We start from the raw sequence: 20,195 nt of genomic DNA, 5'->3' as shown, positions 1-20,195 counted from the left end.
ACAAATAATAGAAAAATTCCATGAATTCTACATCTCTGGGGTAGGTACTATTCTTTGTTGACTATGCAAAGGCCTTTGACTGCGTCAATTGGACAAATCTACTTATATGAGATACTACGTGAGATGGGAGTTCCAGAGCACCTAACTGAGCTGATCAAATCGCTGTATGACAAGAATGAGATGATGGTGAGAGTAGGTGGAGAAGAGTTAAACCTGTTTCAGCCAGAACAGTGAGTAGGGCAGGGCTGCATACTCTCGCCTCTGCTGTCTACATCTATGGTGAGTACATCATGCAAAAAGCCTTGGAGAACTGGGAAGGTAGCATCAAGGTAGGAGGAAGAAAAATCTCCAATCTCCATAACACTGATGATACCACCTTATTAGCCACAAATGAAGAGGAACTAGCAGAACTGATCAGGTGGATCAAATTAAGAAGAAGTCTCTTTTTCTTAACCAACCTATAATTATTTACCTGCTTTTTAATGCAACTAACATACAAAAAATTCTTGCCCAGCCTGGGAATCGAACCCAGGCCCTCCGGATTGCTGGGACAGTGTGCATCCACTACACCAGACTAGGTACATTGGAGAGCAATGCTAATTAGTGCAAAGACACTGAATCCTACAGAGTACAGATAGGCAACCTGCAAGAGAATTACTTTTAGGCCAGAGAGTTGAATCAAATTAAGAAGAAGTCTCTTTTTCTTAACCTACCTATATTTACCTGCTTTTTAATGCAACTCTGGATACTTATCAGAATCCAAAGCCCTGATTGAATTAGAAAAAGTGAACTCGTTTATTCATTTGGGCTCACTTATGGATGCTGATGGAGGATCAGCCAAGGAAATTAGAAGACAAATAGCTCTTGGAAAAGCAGCGATGTCTCAGTTGAGAAAAGTCACCACCAACTGGAAAATCTCCATAAAAACGAGGAAGAGACTAATCAGGATGCTAGTTTTTCCAGTTTTCTTATATGGAGCGGAGACCTGGACATTGAAGCAAGATGATTGAAGAATTGATGCCTTTGAAATGTGGGTATGGCACAGGATATTGAGGACACCATACACTGTGCACCAAACAAATGCATCAATTGTGGAACAATTCCAAGAACCAACCAGGCTAAGTAAAATATGTAAAACCAGGATAATGAGTTACTTTGGACACATAACCAGAACAGGGCTGAGGGCAGGAAAAGATAGAAAAAGGAATTCTCTTTGGCAAGGTCCAAGGTCCCTGGAACATGAGGGAGAGGAAGATCTCCAACAAGGTGGACTGATACAGTCCGGAAAGTAGTTGGCTCAGTAGCGACTGCGGCCACACTAGCTCAAGACAGAGAGGAGTGGCAATTGTTATTGGCGGCACACTAGACGTTGATGATGATGACCTACCTATTAAAAAATTCAACTTTTGATGGTAGAAGAAAAATCATTATGAAAAAAGGGAAAACGAATCAACTAATCTACCCACTTCAATATCAATATCACTGCTTAATTATCATTGATCTTTTTAAAAATAAATCCATAGACTAATTTATCTAGAGCAATGTATATTGGGAGGGAGATAAGATTAGATAAATGATAAATACTCCTAATACCAGTAACCAATTCAACATTTTTGTACATAAAAATTTCATTATAAAATTATCATGAAAAAATAATTAAATTTTTTAAATTATAATGGCAATTGCTTATCCTTAACATAGACTACGTGATCACATTTTGAACATTAACTTGGAAAACATTCGAGATGAAACAACGCACCATGATTTTCTATTTTTCAATGGAATTGCATCAGTTTCTCAACTTCCACTTCCTCAAACAGCACGTAAGTAACACATACCTACCTAATCACTTTCATTGTCAAACTGTAGGTAACATAAGATTCTAAGCAATAGTTTATGTTGATTTTAGGATGTTGCTCCTGTTGTAAATGTTGAACATGAAGCATGTAGTTTGGGAATCACAGATATCACAGCAGTACACTGGACAGGTGCTTTTGCCAGTCGCGTAGAAAGATATGTAAGAAGACTTATTTTTTTTTTACCGTAGCGCTTCATAATTGACTAGCATGGTAAGTACATATTTACTGCAGAGAGGAAGTTCATTCTCACATGAGATATCAAGGAATCATAAATAGAACGGTTTATGTTCACATTGTTTGCAAAAATCATGTTTATTGCAGGCAATCTATTTTAGATGACACGAAGATCTTAAGAAAGAACATCTCATGGCATCAATAAAATCAAAAATTGAATTCTGGGAGGATATGCTGGCCCCAAACTTATGATTTGGGGCTAACATATCCTCCCAAAATTCTATTTTTCATATGATAATATCGTGTATATGAATTTCCACAAAGAAGGATGCATGTGGATCGTCAAGATAAGTTCAGATGCCATTGTAAAGAAAATTGATGAATTTACACACGGTAAACATTTTTAAAAATTTTAAAAAGTGGTATAAACAAAATTTTAAGATAAGCTACCTATCTAATTACTTGAACTAAAATCCAGTTGCCCAGTAGAAAATAGTTAATTTCTTTGGCTTCTTCAACTGACATTGACGGGAAAACACAGCGTTGACTGTTCAGTGTGGTTATTGATTGACCAATTTTTTGGTGATTTTCATACCAATGACTTTGAAGCTTTTATTGCTTTTCAAAGTTCAAGTTTTGTGATTGTAAATATCGTTACCATTAAATGCAAAACCATGTATGTCCATAAAAAAAGTACGATTTTAAGCATCACTGATAAGGTTCGGATATGCTCGGAAGGGTTCGTTGAGTCCTGATTGAATATTGGTTAGCTTCATGCATTTTCCATGGAGCATTTTCACTGCACCCAGATGCAAATTTTCCAATTCAGGGCATCATAGATTCTTAACAGTGACGCACAAAGACGATTTTTTTTTATGGACACACACGACATTGCCTTCAAGGTAATGATGGGACATTTCATGCCAAATCGGCGGATTTTTGCACGATGGATCTTCGATTTTTTTTCAAAATCAGATCATGTGTAGAGGTCATATGATGTAAACCCGACATTTTTTCGATTTTTTTTGGCGGAACTGTGAGGCTTCAAAGTTCTGTAAAATGTCTGAAAATGGAAAATTTCAGTTGCCAATTGCTCCGGTTGTACACGGTATAGAATTTCGACCTATTTTCTTCAAGTTGTAGCACTTTGAGAGGGTAATCGACGAATGATGTCAAAATCAGTGTTGCCACTTTCAAAAACCTAAAAAAATTGATTTAAAAACTTATAATTTAAATAAGAACCACAATGTCCAAGATGTAAAATTCTGAAAAAATTCTCAGTTTTAGCCCATTTTACGTAGAATAACATATCAACAAATTGAACTAGCATTTTTTTTCATTGTCGAGAAAAAAATTGCAAGATTCGTACTTATTGCAAAAATATATCATCGGAAACCTAAAAAATGAAAATTTTTGCATTTTTGAGATGTTTTACCGCAATGGAGCAATTTGCAACTGAAATTGTCTATTTTCAGCCATTTTGGAGAACTTTGAAGATTCACAGCTCAGCTGAAAAAAATATCGAAAAAATGTCCGGTTGACGTCATTTGTCATTGTTTGATGACCTCTACACATGATCTGATTTTGAAAAAAATTGAAGACCCATCGTGCAAAAATCCACGTATTTGGCATGGAATGACCTAATACGATTTTTAACACTTCCCATAAGTATCATACGTGTTTTCAATCAGAAAATGAAATTAAATTACTTACACATAAAATTTCACTCACGTTTGAGTTTGATCGCACGCGAATGATAAGTAAATTACTTACTGCAATTTATGAATATAAAAAACAGCTCACCCTCTTGAGTATACTAAGGGGGGGGGGCATTGCTCCCACTATTCACACCAGGCTACACGGGTTCACTAGTACTACAGATCATTTACTTCAGAATTTCTAAGAACAAACTACAATTTTTTTGACGTTTAAGACAACAAATTGGTATTTTAGGTGTCCTTCAATGCAGGGAATGTTTTGTGAAAAAACAACGAGTTGATTGAGTTTCGATGTTTGTGAGTAGAACGTTGAGCGTTGTTGACTAATAAACCATTTATCGATGCTATTAAACCTCAGGTTCTATAAACCTTCTTTTTCTTTATCTTGCAATTCCAAATCTGGACTTTGTTGAGAACTTGTTGTTTTCTGGGTAGAAAAATAGCCACTTCCAGATAGTCCGAAAAAGATAAGTAGACTTTATTAACATACTTTTTTTTTTTGCAATTAGACGGGTTGAAATCGTTTATGTACTCGTATATAAGTACCATAGATTCTTAATACCAATGAAACATAACAATAAAAGTAAACCAACTCCGATCATCAGCCGAGGTCGGAATTGTCCGATACTGGCAATACTGAAGCCGAAGATCGTCTCTAGTGTAGCATAAAAATTATTGACTATAAGAAAAGTCATTAAAAATGCTCAAAATAAATATCATAAAATAAGTATTGTGAAAATTGAAAAAAAATTGATGAAATTTTTGAAAAACTAAATAACGATTGAACAAACATTTTTAAAACTTGTTATCTTGTTAAAATATCTTAGCAAACTCAATATAAACCTTCTCACTTAGAGGTGTAATAATCTAGTAATTATAAAAACCCAAAATAATAATAATAATAATAATTTGAGTGTTTAAATTGACAAAAACTTCATAAAAGTAAAAATGGTAGAATGTGGTCAAAGTATCATTTGAAAGATCTGATACAAATTCTTTGTTTTGGAACTTCATTTAGTGCAATATCAACATGAGAAATACGACCCACTCAAAAATAAAATATCGAAGTTTTTGAATGTTGCCATGAATGAGGTGTTTCGAGACCTAACATATTTTTTCCAGCTGACCTATTGTACTCAGGGTAAAAATTACAATTAAGTATGTAGTACAAATTATATTTACTTCAGAATTTCCAAAAACAAACCACAATTTTTAGGACTTTTGAGATACCCTTTGGCATTTTAGGATGTCTTCAATGTAGCTAGGGAGCGTGTTGTGAAAAAACAACGAGTTGATCAATTTTCGATGGTTGTGAGTCGAACGTTGAACGTTGTTGACTAATCAATCACTTTTACTACGCTCAGCTTCAGGTTCTATTAAAAATTATTTTTCTTATCGTCTTTGAAAATTATTGACTATAAGAAAAGTCATTAAAAATCCTTGAAATTTTACTAAAATTGACCAAAAATATCATAAAATAAGTACATATCTTTATCTACCATTGTAAAAATTGAAAAAAAAAAATGAAACTTTTGAAAAATTACATAACGATTGGACCAACATTGCATGACACATTTTTAAAACTTGTTAACTTATTGAAATATAATTTGAGTGTTCAAATTGACAGAAACTTCATTAAATGAAAAATGGTATAATGTGATCAAAGTATGTAGATATCCTTTTCTTAATCTCGCATTACCAAATCTTGAATTTGTTGAGAACTGTTTTTCCAGCTAGAAAAATAATCACTACCAAGTCTAGCGTAACACTATGAAGTCTAGTTTTAAAAAAAACATTTTCATTTTTCACATTTTGACAGGGGTTGAAACCATGTTTGTTTAAGTAGGTACCCATACCATAGGGTCTTACCCATGGGCCATGTAACATGACAATAAAAGTAAAACCAACTAAGATTATCAGCTGAAGTCTGAATCGTAGGATACTGGCAATACTATGAAGCCAAAGATCGTCTCTATAGTATAGCATAAAAATTATTGACTGTAAGGAAAGTCATTAAAAATGCTCAAAATGAATCCAAAGCACATCTCTAAAAATTATTGACCATGAGAAAAGCCATTCAAAATCCTCGAAATTTTACTAAAATTGACAGAAAATACGCATCATAAAATAAGTTTTGTAAAAATTGAAAAAAAAAAGTGAAATTTTCGAAAAATTAAATAACGACTGAACAAACATTGCATGAACATTTTTTGAAAATTTCAACTTGTTGAATTAAGTATAATTTGAATGATCTAATTGACAGAAACTTCATGAAATGAAAAATAGTAAAAACTAAAATGTGCAGATCAAAGGATTTTTTTCTTTATCTCACATTTCCAAATCTTGACTTTGTTGAGAACTTTTTTTTCAGGTGGAAAAATAACCACCACTAGATACCTAGTCCAGCCTAACTATGAAAGTGTAAATTAAATATGTAATTAATGAATCAAATTCTCAGCTGAAGTCTGAACCGTCCAATACTAGCAATACTGAAGTCAAAAGATCATTTTTCTTGTATGGCATAAAAATTATTGACTACGTAAGGTAAGTGCAGCTAATTACGCCACTACCTCAGTTTTCATAGTAAACGGGTAGATGGCACCGTGAGACAATTTTTAGGTGATTGTACTGTTGAAGCCAAGGTAGGAAAACCAAAAATATCACCGGATCGGATAATTTTCTGATCTGTGGCTCGCTTTTTCGTAAATTTGATGCCAAAAAAAAACGTCATGTTAAATTGACCACAGTTTGGAAACGTGCTGTAATTTGTAATAAGGGCGAAAAAAATTTTTGAAGATATGTTTCCTGTAGTAAATTTAATGACGATTTCAATGGGATAAACAGTTTTTTGTCATTTCTCAATGTAAGTATCGAAAAGTTGAAAAATATACAAAAGTACCAATGTTGAAAATTACGCCACTTTAACAAAACTCTTTCAGGACTTTCACATATTTGACCAAAATACTAAGAAATAATTTTTAGCGATGTTTTTATCAATAATTTTAAATAATTTTTTTTGGTGGTGGGGGCAGAGTGGCGGAATTACCTGCATATGTTGATGAATACACCACATTTTCAGAAATGGAGGGATGGGATAGGGGGAGGGGTAATGGAAAACATTTTTTTTAGGGAAAGGTAGCCAATAAGATGCCCAAAATGCCAAATGATTTTTACCAATGTTTTCATAGATTTTAAATAGTTTTTTGGGATGGTGGCGTAATTACCTGCAGGTGTTGATAATTACGCCACTTTTGTAAACAATTTTCAGGAGGAGATTGGCGGTATTGGGGGAGGGGTAAGAAAAAAATTTTTTTTCGTGAAAGGTAGCTAATAAGATGTACTTTGAGGTGGTTCATTCACATTTTTGCCAAAGATGCATTTTAACCCCATTAAATGACCTCAAACCTTAGGGTGGCGTAATTACCTGCACTTACCTTATATGGAAATTCATTAAAAATCATCGAAATTTTACTAAAATTGGTTGACCAATCAACCATTTATACTATGCTCAGCCTCAGGTTCTATTATACCTTCTTTTTCTTTATCTTGCATTTCCAAATCTGGACTTTGTTGAGAACTTTTTGTTTTTTGCATGGAAAAATAGCCACTTCTAGATAAGTAGTCCAAAAAATAGCTAACTATACTTGTCCATATCTTCACTTTCTTGTTTGATAGGTACTGGCAATACCAAAGCCAAAGTATGTCTCTAAAAATTAATGACTATGAGGAATGTCATTGAAAATCCTTGAACTTGTACTAAAATTGACTGAAAATATCATAAAATACTTAAGTATTGTGAAAGTTGAAAAAAAATGATGAAATTTTTGAAAAATTAAATAACGATTGAACAAACATTGCATAAAACATTTTTAAAACTTGTTAACTTGTTGAAATATAATTTGAATAAGTATTTAAATTGACAGAAACTTCATGAAATTGTGATGATTATGAAAAATGGTAAAATGTGATCAAAGTACCTACCATATTAATTTAAAAGATTTGATTAAGGGTAACGGCACCAATTATGGACCGGTCTGCAATATGGATCAGTGCCAGACCTTGTTGGTAATTTGCTCAATCTGTCAGGAGAAATGTTTTTTGATACTGTAAGTATTTTTTTTTTTTTACTGAAAATACAAATAATAGGAAAATGATTTACAACTGTAAAGTCAAAACTCGCTGAGATACAATGGTAGGTAGGTACTTACCTACAAAAAACTTTGTGGATATGCTAACATTTTTTTTAGTGTGTTCTTCAACTTGTGTTGAAATATAATTTGTATCAAGTAATTTTCTAAATGTTATTCACGTTCATAAATCCAGCCCCCCCCCCAGAGAGACACACATAAAACTAAAACGATGAAAACAGCGTGAAAACAAGGTAAAACCGAGACGAGCAGTTGCACTGATATTCTGCAACTAACTCGTCTTGGTCGAATCAAAAAATTGAAGTACCATTTTTTCTAATTTTTCTTTCTTTTGAGACCACTACAAACTTTCAACAATAAAAATTCGCGGACTTAGATTTCAGCACAATTTTGTCATTTTGTCAAATTCTTCCGGATCTGCAATAGGGCTACTGAACAAACGGCTGAACCAATTTTGAAGAAATTTAGGAATTAGGATCTACTCACCAAGTGCTCTGAACTTTCAGAATAAGATTTTGAAATTTGACCCTTCACCCCCCTGTTTGGGGCCCAAAAATTTTGAAAAATTGAAAACCAGTATCAAAAACGGAATGTATGAGTTGAAATGCATAAGTTATGAGAATTTCAATTCAATAGTGAAAATTAAGCTCAATTCTCACATAAGATATTACAGGAATCATATAAGGTGTACTGGGGCAAGTCAGAATGAGTTTTTCGCAATTTCAACTTTGACCAGCTGTTACTCTGCTTCTAATGAACCAATATGGATCAAATTTATTATGTAGGTTCCCATAAGGGTTCTTAACCTATGGTGGAAATTCAAGCACAATTGATACAGTAACTTCACTCAGTGGAATAAAATATAAACTGTTCTGACTTACTCCAATGTTCAGAACTTTTTGTTTTCTGGGTAGAAAAATAGCCATTTCCAGATAGTCTGAAAAAAATAGGCAGACTTTCGAGATGGTCAATACCGAATGTTTAACCCATTTGGTACGTTCTCTATTTCATGTTTCAGTGCCTTAATAGAAATTAATAAAATACTTTTTTTCGCATTCAGACGGGTTGAAATCATTTATGTAGGTACTCGTATATAATGTACCATAGATTCTTACCAATGTAACATAACAATAAAAGTAAACCAACTCCGATTATCAGCCAAAGTCCGAATCTAGAATAGTATAAAAATGATTGACTATAAGGAAAGTCATTAAAAATGCTTGAAATTTTACTAAAATTGACCAAAAATATTATAAAATGAGTATTGTGAAAACTTGAAAAAAAAATTGAAAAAATTAAATAACGATTGAACAAACATTGCGTGAAACATTTTAAAAACTTGTTAGGTAACTAGTTAAAATATAATTTGAGTGATAAATTGACAGAAACTTCATGAAATTAAAAATGGTAAAATGTGATCAAAGTATAATTTAAAAGATCTGATCAAAGGTAAAGACACCAATTATGGACCAGTTCGAATATGGACCAGCACCAGATCTTGTTACGGTAATTTGCATAATCCGCCAGGAAAAAAAGTTTTCTGATGTATTTACCAACATTTGTGATTGTTTGATGACCTCTACACATGATCTGATTTTCAAAAAAAAAATCGAAGACCTATCGTGCAAAAATCTGCCGATTTGGCATGGAATGACCTGATGTGGTAATTTCAGAAAAACAATTCATCTGACAATTTATTGTAGAGTACAAAAATGTATTTGTAAAAATTAAAAAACTCATGTAAGAGGCGCCAACCACCAGGGGGGTGAGCCTAATGTCACTCAAAAGGAACAACTTTTGAATTTGAGACATAATGAAATGAGCATGAAAAATGTGTCGCAATGTACCATAAACAGAGATGAAGTGCGTAGAAATCAATACTGACCCCCTTTCAAGTTCCCTTGCGGACTCGGAGACTTGCCCCCCTCCCCTCCCCCTAATCCTCATAAAAGTTACTCTATCACTACGAGTCAAAACTAAGCTCAATTGAATAAATCACAGCGAAAATGTGAAATTAAAATAAGTTATCACATTGCTGACCAAAAACGTTGGTGCCATTTTTACCAATTCTCCCCTTTTGTGGATCACTTGTTATATCCGCATATGCCTAACCTGCCTATGTAGTACTATTATGTATTTCTCCTCATGGTAACACTGCGTTGTCCTACTCGGAGCTGCACCCTAGACGCAGCTACGAGCGTGTGGAACGGTGTAGTTCGTTGTACACTGATCACGTCAACGGTCTTCCGTGTTAAAGAAGTGCTGGGATGCACTGATATATTTATATTCATAGACCAACATACGTTGTAATCTGTGAATCGTGTTAATTATGTTGATAATCTTGTTTTAATTGTGTTAATCTGTTCTTAATCCGTGTTAATCGTCTATTGTGACATAATCCGTGATAAAATATACCATTTGTGTAGCATGTGCGTGTATTTTATCCACATCTTGTGGTCTATTATTATAACGCCGTCCTGCTGAGCTAGCCAGGTAAGTTATCCTCTACGGAGTATTTCTTAGTTCTCCCCTTTGAAGTAGTGATTTAACCCATTACGGTAACAGGCATAAAGTAATAATATTCTCACATTGGCGCCCAATGTGGGGCTCGAACCCACTGTATAGATTTTTCACGCATTTTCCGGTAAAATTTTTGATATTCTCTTTGTCTCGCTCTGACTGACCCCCCTGTCCCCCCCGTCTGTTTCTTGGTTTTTACAGAGATGGCCGAAATACTCGACTACCTTTGTGAATCTTGTCACCTCTCGATCACGTGTTCGAGCCCAATGAAATCGGAAGAGGCTGCTAATGCCAACGACCCGTATTCGATCCCTGTCGACCCGCCGATGATTACGTTGTGTTGTCATTTGTACCACTCATCATGCGTGCAGAAAATCTTCGACGACAACCCAGCAGTCACTGAAGACGACATGAAATTTTTCAAGTGCGTCCACGATGGCTGTGATACCCCAAATCTTTTCATCAATATGTCCGTCATCCAAGTCTCCGAACACCGACGTAGGGTTGATATTCCACCGATGCACGAGGACTACGATGAGCTCAGAAATCGTCTGGCCATTTGTGCTGATCTTCTGAACAACACTCGTACCGACCTCACTATCGCTCGCAATTATTTGGCCGACGCAGACAAAAATAACGCAACCCTTAAGAAACAGCTCGACGACGTAACTGAAAAGTTACATCAAACGAAATCGCGGTATGATCTGCTGATTAAGAAACGCACCGACGAGTTCTGTTCCGTTACGTCCGTCCCGTCCACGTCGCATGGCTCGCAGACGATGCAGACTCCGAAAACCGTTTGTGTTGATGGAAAATCCGCACCGTCACCGAAACCCAGCGGTTCAGCGTCATTTTCCAAGGCGAATACTGCCAGCGGAAAAACGGCCGCAAACCCGCCAAAACAGCCGCCAGCGACGCCGAAACAGCTGCCCGCGACGCCCAAACAACAGCCTAAGTCGATTCCCTCGCTTATGTCTGTAAATCCGTCACGCGTACCTCGTACGCAGAGTACCCCGCGACCGGAACCCTCCCCGCCCTCGCAACCGAAGCGTCCGCGTCAGAGTTCCGGCAATCGAAATGAAGCCAACGTCGACGAACCTGGAAAATCTCCGTTGCATCGCCAAATTCCGTGGAAAGGCAAGCAGCCGTTACCTGATCGAAACCAGCAACAGCCAGCCGCCAATCAACGCAACGTGAACGCTGCGAAGGCTTCGGCCAATCCACCAGCGGCCAACGCGGCGAACGCTTCGGTTGCTCAACCAGCGGCAGCGGTCCAAGTACCGAACCCCGCTCCCCCTCAGCCAAACGCGCCGCAAGACGACGGCCAGATGCAGGTCGACAATCTGCCTGAAAATCCACCTCCCGAGCAAGCCTGCGTCGAAATTGGCGACAACCACGATAAGTACGAGAAACGATACGGCGTATCATCGTCAGCTCTTCTACCGTGCTACCCGCTAAACTCTTTCCCGCATTTCTTCACGGCCACCGGATTCGTACGCCCGGATAAAACCTGCGCAGCGGTGCTATTTGCTTTCGACATATTATTGCTCGGGGACGGCCATATAGCATCGTTGGCAGAATATCTATCCAAAGGCAAATCATTCGTCGATCGTCTTCACCCCCTCTTATACCAACGAGGAACGTCGGTAGCAGATTTAGTGATAACTCTCGCATCCGACGAATTCAAACGTCTCCCCGCCAAAGTCATGTACACGATCGGTACCTCTGACATCCACTTGCGAACTCCCAAGGGATCATTTCAGTCTTCGTGGATACTACTACTCGAGCTTTTGAAAAAAGCTGGCGTCCAACGGGCGTACTTTATCCCACCAATCGTTGGAACCGCTCGAAAATCGTTTGTTAAAGCGATAACCGAAACGACCAATCAGCGGTGGATTGGTACAGGCTATCCCATTGTCGAAAACGCGTCTAGATTCTTAGTCAATTTTCACGATCAAACGCCCAGTAGAGACGAGCTCGGTGCTTACTACCCGCTCCCGCTCTACCAGCGAATGGCCAACCGTATCCGCGAGGAGATGATCCCTATCACGAAGAAGGAAAAGCGAACTCCCGACGGTAAAGTGGCCAACGAACCCCCGTACGTTCCCCAACCTACCGGCCAAGAAGTTATCCAGGTCGATTCTGACTCTGAAACTTCCAGCGGCGGCGATGACGACGACGACGACGATGTTGATGCTAACGCAGTCGTAAGTTCTCAGGATTCGCTCGCTTCATCTTACAACGTTGCGTCGAATACAGACAATTTTGTCTCCCCGGCGACGTCTACGTCATCTTTGAACGTTCAAGCTCCCGAATTCACGCCATTGAACCGCCAACGTACTGTTTCGACATCGCAGACGACGACACCGTTAACTGGCGCTGCTGCCGCAACGACGCCGTTCCCGTCTACGATAATCGCTCCACGACCGATCGTTCCCCCAAACCCCTATTTTGTCCAGAATATCCCGCCGTTCCAGCCTCGCACTCCGGTATATCGAGGCCCGATTCCAGTCACCGTTAGCACGCAACCGGCACCGGAAACGGCACCCGGATCGGTGAGACCATTTGTGTACACGTTCGGTCAACCGCGAGCGTTTTCTGCCGGTATTCCCCAGGTAGTCAAGAACCCGATCACTGGCCAATACCGAGTAGCGACACCGTCGAACCTTCCGACTGGCTTTCAACCGATTCCGCCTGCGTCATCGTCATTGTACTACGCGCAGACGAATCAACACGTACAACCTCCCCCGCAGCATCACGACGAGCAGATGCCGCTTCAGACCCAGTCGTCCACTCTCACCCCAACCTTTGCCAATCTCTCAGCAGGCGAAGCCGACATCGCGGCCCAGCAAGCGGAAGACGAGCGCCTACGCAAGGAAGCGTATGATCGCGAACAAGCAGAAGCCGCTCGTCTCGCCGCCATCCAGCAGGAAGCCGCGGAAGCGGAAGCTAAACGTCAAGAGATGATTCGCATCAATGATGAAAGAATTCGTCTCAAGACGGAAAAAGCTAACGCCATCGCCCAGTCCAAAGCCGCTTCTGCGAAGAAGAAAGCTGCCCGGAAAGCCGACACGAAAGCTAAGCAGACCGCTCTCAAGGCTGATAATGCCAAGAAGAAAGCCGAATCCAAGTCTGCTAAGAAGAAAGGCGTTGCTGCCTCTCAAACAAGCGACTCGGCTAACGATTCGTCATCTTCGGCCTCTGCTTCAGCTTCCGTTGCCTATGCAACATTCGCCACCGAAGCCGTCAGCGGCGATGACCAATCCATCGGCCCCGTCGTTAAGTGCCCGCGTTACCAGCCCAAAGCGCAACCCGATGTCAACGTCGAGCGAGAAATCAGCGACGCGATGCAAGACATCAATCATGAGCAGGAACGCGCCGATCGCCAAACGCGAAGTCGAGCTCGCAAACCTTTGCGTGGCTCTCGAGCATCGTCTCGTTCTCGCTCAGCGCGAAGCTCAAAATCGCAGACGGATTCTCGCCCGAATACGCCGAAGAATCAGAAAAGGCAACCAACTCCCGTTTGTGGACCGGTACCTTCGCCGTCAGCTTCTTCCCAGTCGGTTCCCTCCCCTTCTGCTCCCGAACCTTTTGAACCCAAACAACTGCCTACCGAAGCAGACCATCCCTCGCGCAGAGTCATCGATCCTAGCGAATTCCTAAACGAGACGTTGATTCAGGGTAATGTTACCCTCAACCCCGATGGAACTGCAACGGTAACGAATCCCGAAGGTACGATAGCTTTCAACTTCAATCGCACCGAGACCTCCACCTCAGAAGAGTGGCGAGTCGTCCAACTCCACGCGAGCGATGACATCGACCTCACCAACTCCTCCTCCCCTCCTCAGCAGTTGTTAACGGACGACGCCGAAGACGCAATTTTGAACGGCTCTGAACCAGAGTTGTAATTTTACGATTAATTGAACTCGTTCAATGCGTCATTTGTACGCTTCAAGCTCGTTCAAGGCGTCGTGCATACCCCCTAAACTCGTCTAATGCGTCATTTGTACGCTCCAAATTCACCCAAGAAAAAGTATCATGGTATACTTTCAAAATTTTCCAAATTTTTTCGCCCCCTTTCTATCATCTCGAGACATATTTTGTAACCCTTACCCTGTTTCGATTTTTGCCCACAGATATGTCAGGAAGTCCAGAGTGGAATCCAGATCGACTATACATCCAAATCAGTGTCAACGAAACTGTCCATCGTGACGAAATTGTTGACATGGTTTGGGGGATGATTGAGATTTTCAACTTCATGTTTCACGTGATATTTATTTATCGCAAATTTCTCGCATACTACCGAGGATTCTTTCGAAACATGAATCTCATGGCCCAAATCATCACCTATTCCTATTTCTCGAAATAGGTACACGAACTTGCCTCCGTCAAAAAGTAGCCCATTTGTGGCGAAATTTGGATTCCACCCTTCCCCCCTCCACTTTAAAAACTTCCCAAAATCAAAAAATTCTTCTTTTTGTTGATATTTTTTTTTTGTGGTAGTTTGATTTGCTTTTAATCGAGAGTCACTTCAGCTTACTACGTACAGTATAGTAGTTAAGCATAACTAGAAAATGCTACAGTAATCTTTTTTCTCTTTTTTGCATTGTTCTAGGACTCTTCGATCATCGCGAAATCAAAGCTTCTCCTTTTTGGAACCTCCCCTTTCCCCTTTAATATACACGTCATTTGTGCGCATTTTCTCTGTTACCTTTCGACCTCCCTTTTCCAAGATGGAACGCGATACCCCGTTGGACATTTGGCTACGAGGTTGGTTTCGTAATCGATATCGATTTATGGCCAGCGAAAACTGTCGCTATTGGTGGCACCCTAACCGCCAGCCAATGCGTACGCCGAATGGCGAGTTTGTCCACGAAGTCATTATCGTTCGATGGACTTGCAAATTCATCAAGGTTTGGTCCCATCTATTCGAAATCACGTATTTGTATGGAGCCTATTATGGCTTCTACAATCGTGTTTTCAACAACATCCGTGCTATTATGCACTGTTTAACCATGTCTTGGCTCACCGATCCTAGAAGAGCCAACCCCCCTCCCTCAAGATTACGATCGGTATTTGCTCTAGCTAAAGTACTCGCATGCTGTTTGTACTTTTGGCTAGAGGCTCAGTGAGGAATTTTCCAACTGCGATTGAACCCAACTCCCTAATTGGAAATTTTTTTTTCCACGATTTTTCCTTGCCGAGGTGTAGTTTGATCTCCAAATTTGGCTCTCCCTTCAGCTCTGAATCTTTTTCTTGTTTCGCTTGCTACTTGTACACTATGGTAGCCGGCTACAAAGAAAATGATACAGTTTTTCTCTTTTATTCATTTTTTTTTTTTTTTAGGATCGAGTTCAGAGCGAAGGAGACCAATTTTGGAATCTTCTACTACCTCCCCTCCCCCAAATTGCCATCTGTGCAAAATCCCATTAATTCAATCGGTGTCCTCGATCCGATCATTTCATCTCTCGATTCTATTATGAAACTTGAGAATAACAGGCAATTATTCAACGATTTCTGATGCTAGAGATCAGTTGAAAATTGTTTAACTTTGTAAACAAATCACTGTCATTTGTACAATAGTGAATTTTTTAACCTGCGGACGTCATTTGTACGTAACTTCAGGGATTATTTTCAGTAATGTTACAGAAAATAATTTTTTTTTTTTAATGAAAAAAGTTTATTTTTGTAGTTCAATTCACTTAACTATACGTTTTATTTTTAAGTTTTCTTTTTTTTTTTTTGGTGAGCGAAAAGTAGAAAACTGTTCGAACTTCAGTCATTTAGTTCTTACGTACGTTTCGAAATTTGTTCTCAAAATTCTTTTTATTTTTGATTTTCTTTCATTTCAATGAACTGTTTTGGTAAAATTGTTAAATGTATTATGAAAAAGATTCAATGGTACCTAATAATTACTTGTTATACTCTAAATTTGTCGTTTTTAAATTTTTTTTTTTTTTTGGTCTTTGTGTTTGTTTTTAAACTCTCTTTCTATTTTTTCTTTTATTTTTACAACACAATATTTCGCTATCATTTTGCCCTCAAGATTTCTTCAATTTTTTTTTTTTTTTTAATTTAAATTTATTTCTCATTGTCTGATTTCTTTTTCTCCATTTCATTCATTTCAATTTTGTTTTATATATTTTTGTATTATTTTTAAAATTTTTTCGTTCGAGAGATGATGATACCAACGACACAATGTACTGCTGCTGCTGTCTGTTGTTTTGTTCGGTTCCATTCACGTCTGGCGTCTACAATTTATGTCATTATTTTTAAGCTTTCTTCTTGGAACATTGATAAAATGTATTTTTGCATTTTTCTTTTTGTATGTATTTTTTTTTTTTTTGTTTTTATCCGTGTGTATGTATTTTATATTTATGCAATACTTTAACTAGGTCAAAACTCTTTTTTTTTCTTCTTTTGTAATTTTTTTTTTGTTTTTATTCGACTGCTGCGAGACCCACCTTGCAATTTGTATCCAATTCCATGTTTGTATATAGTATGTTATCCTTAAGTTTTGTTTTCTTTCCCCCCAGATTTTTATTTATTTCCCCAGAAAAAACTCTTTATAATTCCCTGGGCTTAATGCCTTTGTAAATAATGTTGTATGAGTCAATACGCTTTTTCTGTTGTTTTTTCTCCGTTATTGCTGTTTTTGTTTCGTTATACGTTTATACTGCCTTTTTTATTTATTTTATCTTATTATTTTTTTTGTAATGTGAATTTATTTTTTTTTTTTCTCAAAAAGTAACAATCGTTTATTATTATCACGTGTAACTTGAAAACAGTCATATTCTGCATTTTTTTTGATTCTTTATTTTTTTTTTTTTTTCAAAATTGGAAAGGTTAACAGCTACGTTTAAGTTATTTTTAAATCATTTGGAACTAGATTGTAAGTTGTAATGTCTACTCAAATGCAGCCATTTGTGATTGCATTTGACTTCCAGTGACCTTTTGTGTCCCCTTACTGCTCATTGTAGCAAAGTGCCATTTGTGCAATGCCATTTGTGCAACCTTTCCAACAAATTAGCACAATTAGATGAGGTTTTCCCTTTATCAACATCAGCTGTTTTCATCATATCATTGTATGAGATGAAAACAGCTCACACCCTTCCGCGAACCATTTGTGTTCAACGAAGGAAGGAACTCACCTTCCACACCCCTCCCTTGTTTTACGATCCATTTGTGATCAAAACGTTACGATCCATTTGTGATCAAAACGTGGTGTTACCTGCCGGAGTTTCTTCAACTCTCTTTTGATCCTGTCTTCGTGTCGTTTAGTATGCGTTCATGGCGTGGTATTGTTATTGGTTGGTGCGTCGGTGATTTGGTGCCTTAGGGTGCCAGTTACTGGTGGCCAATTGGTGCAATACGGCGTTATGAATAGCGCTTAACCTCACACTTCTAAATTTAACACACTTTTGTCTCTCTCGTAATTTCTCATCGTAGAAACTACGGGGGGCAGAAGGATATACCCATGATATTACTCATAGTCAGGTCCTAGCTCACATGTGGTATATAATGTATCCGTAATTGTCTCCGATGAAGAAGCTCCATCAAAGCTAATCTCGGAGGGGCATATGTTATATCCGCATATGCCTAACCTGCCTATGTAGTACTATTATGTATTTCTCCTCATGGTAACACTGCGTTGTCCTACTCGGAGCTGCACCCTAGACGCAGCTACGAGCGTGTGGAACGGTGTAGTTCGTTGTACACTGATCACGTCAACGGTCTTCCGTGTTAAAGAAGTGCTGGGATGCACTGATATATTTATATTCATAGACCAACATACGTTGTAATCTGTGAATCGTGTTAATTATGTTGATAATCTTGTTTTAATTGTGTTAATCTGTTCTTAATCCGTGTTAATCGTCTATTGTGACATAATCCGTGATAAAATATACCATTTGTGTAGCATGTGCGTGTATTTTATCCACATCTTGTGGTCTATTATTATAACGCCGTCCTGCTGAGCTAGCCAGGTAAGTTATCCTCTACGGAGTATTTCTTAGTTCTCCCCTTTGAAGTAGTGATTTAACCCATTACGGTAACAGGCATAAAGTAATAATATTCTCACACACTGACCCCAAATACCGTTTTTGGCGTCATCAGTACAATTATTTCGTATGTAAAATTTTCTTTCATATGAGCTATATAACATGTCCCCAACCCCCGGGGGGTGGACCCTCAAAATTTTAAGTTTGGGAATTTTTGGTCGCAATTATTCAAAAAACGTAGAATTTATGCTACGAAATGTACGAGTAAATGCATTTTTTTAAATTTTTAAACAACACAAGATAAATATATCACATAATCACAAGTACCTATCAAAATGAAATTATTGGATATAAAAATGGTAATTATTGTTAAAAAAAGACAATTTTAAAAAAAACTTGATATTACTGTAATAGACGTCATCATCGGTATAGCAGTATCTTTTCCTGAAAAATCAGAAGCTTATAGCATATTCATTTGATGGATTATTTTGCAGGAGATATGATACATAAATTGAGCCATTTTTTTTTCTCGAAATCAATCTCGCGGACCCCGTAATGTTTTTGGTACCATATGAAAAAAATTTGTATCCCCTTTCCAGTGGTATCTATAGTTATTTTCAAGATGCGCATATGTGATCCCATTTATAAACAAAAGAAAATTTGGGACAGTTTGCCCCCCCCCCAAACGATTCTCAGGATAGTATAAAAGTTATGGCAAGTTATACGTAGATCAAATTGCACATAAAATGGCTTTCTATTCGCATTTTCGGCGCGTAAAATTATAATTTTCTCAAAGATGCGGATCTTGAAAATAATTGATACCTCTAGAAAGATGATTAAACTTCCTTCCATATGGTATCTAATAGAATATTTTTTTGAAAATATGTATCACAATTTTTTCACTAAATTTTTAACTATGTACTTTTTTTCAACCAAACTTTCAGAAAGTTCTCCAAATCTCCGCAGTTTCATTCTCACTGTTTGAACACTCCTTTCTTCCCAAAATACTCCTATTCACTCGAAAATGATCCGCAACAGTTTTAAAAAGCAATGTACACCTTGTACAAGTACATAAAACAGATGATAATGACCATAACCTGGATCCAAAAACATTTTACGCATTTCTGTTATGGTTGTGCTCGAATTCCCAAATTTAAAATTTCGAGGGTACACCCCCCGGGGGGTTGGGGACATGTTATATAGCTCATATGAAAAAAAATTTTACATACGAAATAATTGTACTGAGGTATTTTTTCGATTAAAGCGATAGTAAAGGAGATAGACGCCAAAAACGATATTTGGGGTCAGTGATCCACAAAAGGGGAGAATTGGTAAAAATGGCGCCAACATTTTTGGTCAGCAATGTGATAACTTATTTTAATTTCACAATTTCGCTGTCATTTATTCAATTGAGCTTAGTTCTGACTCGTAGTGATAGAGTAACTTTTATGAGGAGGAGGGGGAGGGGAGGGGGCAAGTCTCCGAGTCCGCAAGGGAATTTGAAAGGGGGGTCAGTATTGATTTCTACGCACTTCATCTCTGTTTATGGTACATTGCGACACATTTTTCATGCTCATTTCATTATGTCTCAAATTCAAAAGTTGTTCCTTTTGAGTGACATTAGGCTCACCCCCCTGGGGGTTGGCGCAACAAATCAAATGTTTCCTGATAGGAAATTCAGCGTAGATTACTATTTTGCCCTCATTTACGCGCTACGTCCTTTATTTGCGAAGATATAAGACAAAAACGTGTTTTGGGGGGCTTGGATCCACAATG

General features: G+C 38.0%; 1 protein-coding gene and 1 long non-coding RNA gene across 2 annotated transcripts in view; one reads left to right on the top strand and one right to left on the bottom strand.

The window, feature by feature from the left end:
• LOC135842355 (uncharacterized) overlaps nucleotides 1-20,195 on the bottom strand; it is a 380,985-nt gene that overhangs the window by 130,664 nt on the left and 230,126 nt on the right. The gene's annotated exons all lie outside the window — the stretch shown is intronic.
• On the top strand, nucleotides 1,612-4,426 carry LOC135844329 (uncharacterized). The gene is made up of 3 exons (XR_010558496.1): nucleotides 1,612-1,823; nucleotides 1,910-2,069; nucleotides 2,181-4,426. It is a non-coding gene; the product is annotated as an uncharacterized LOC135844329 (long non-coding RNA).

Source organism: Planococcus citri, chromosome 4, assembly GCF_950023065.1.
Source record: "Planococcus citri chromosome 4, ihPlaCitr1.1, whole genome shotgun sequence".
NCBI classification, from domain to species: domain Eukaryota; kingdom Metazoa; phylum Arthropoda; class Insecta; order Hemiptera; family Pseudococcidae; genus Planococcus; species Planococcus citri.
This window is presented reverse-complemented; position numbering and strand designations above follow the sequence as displayed.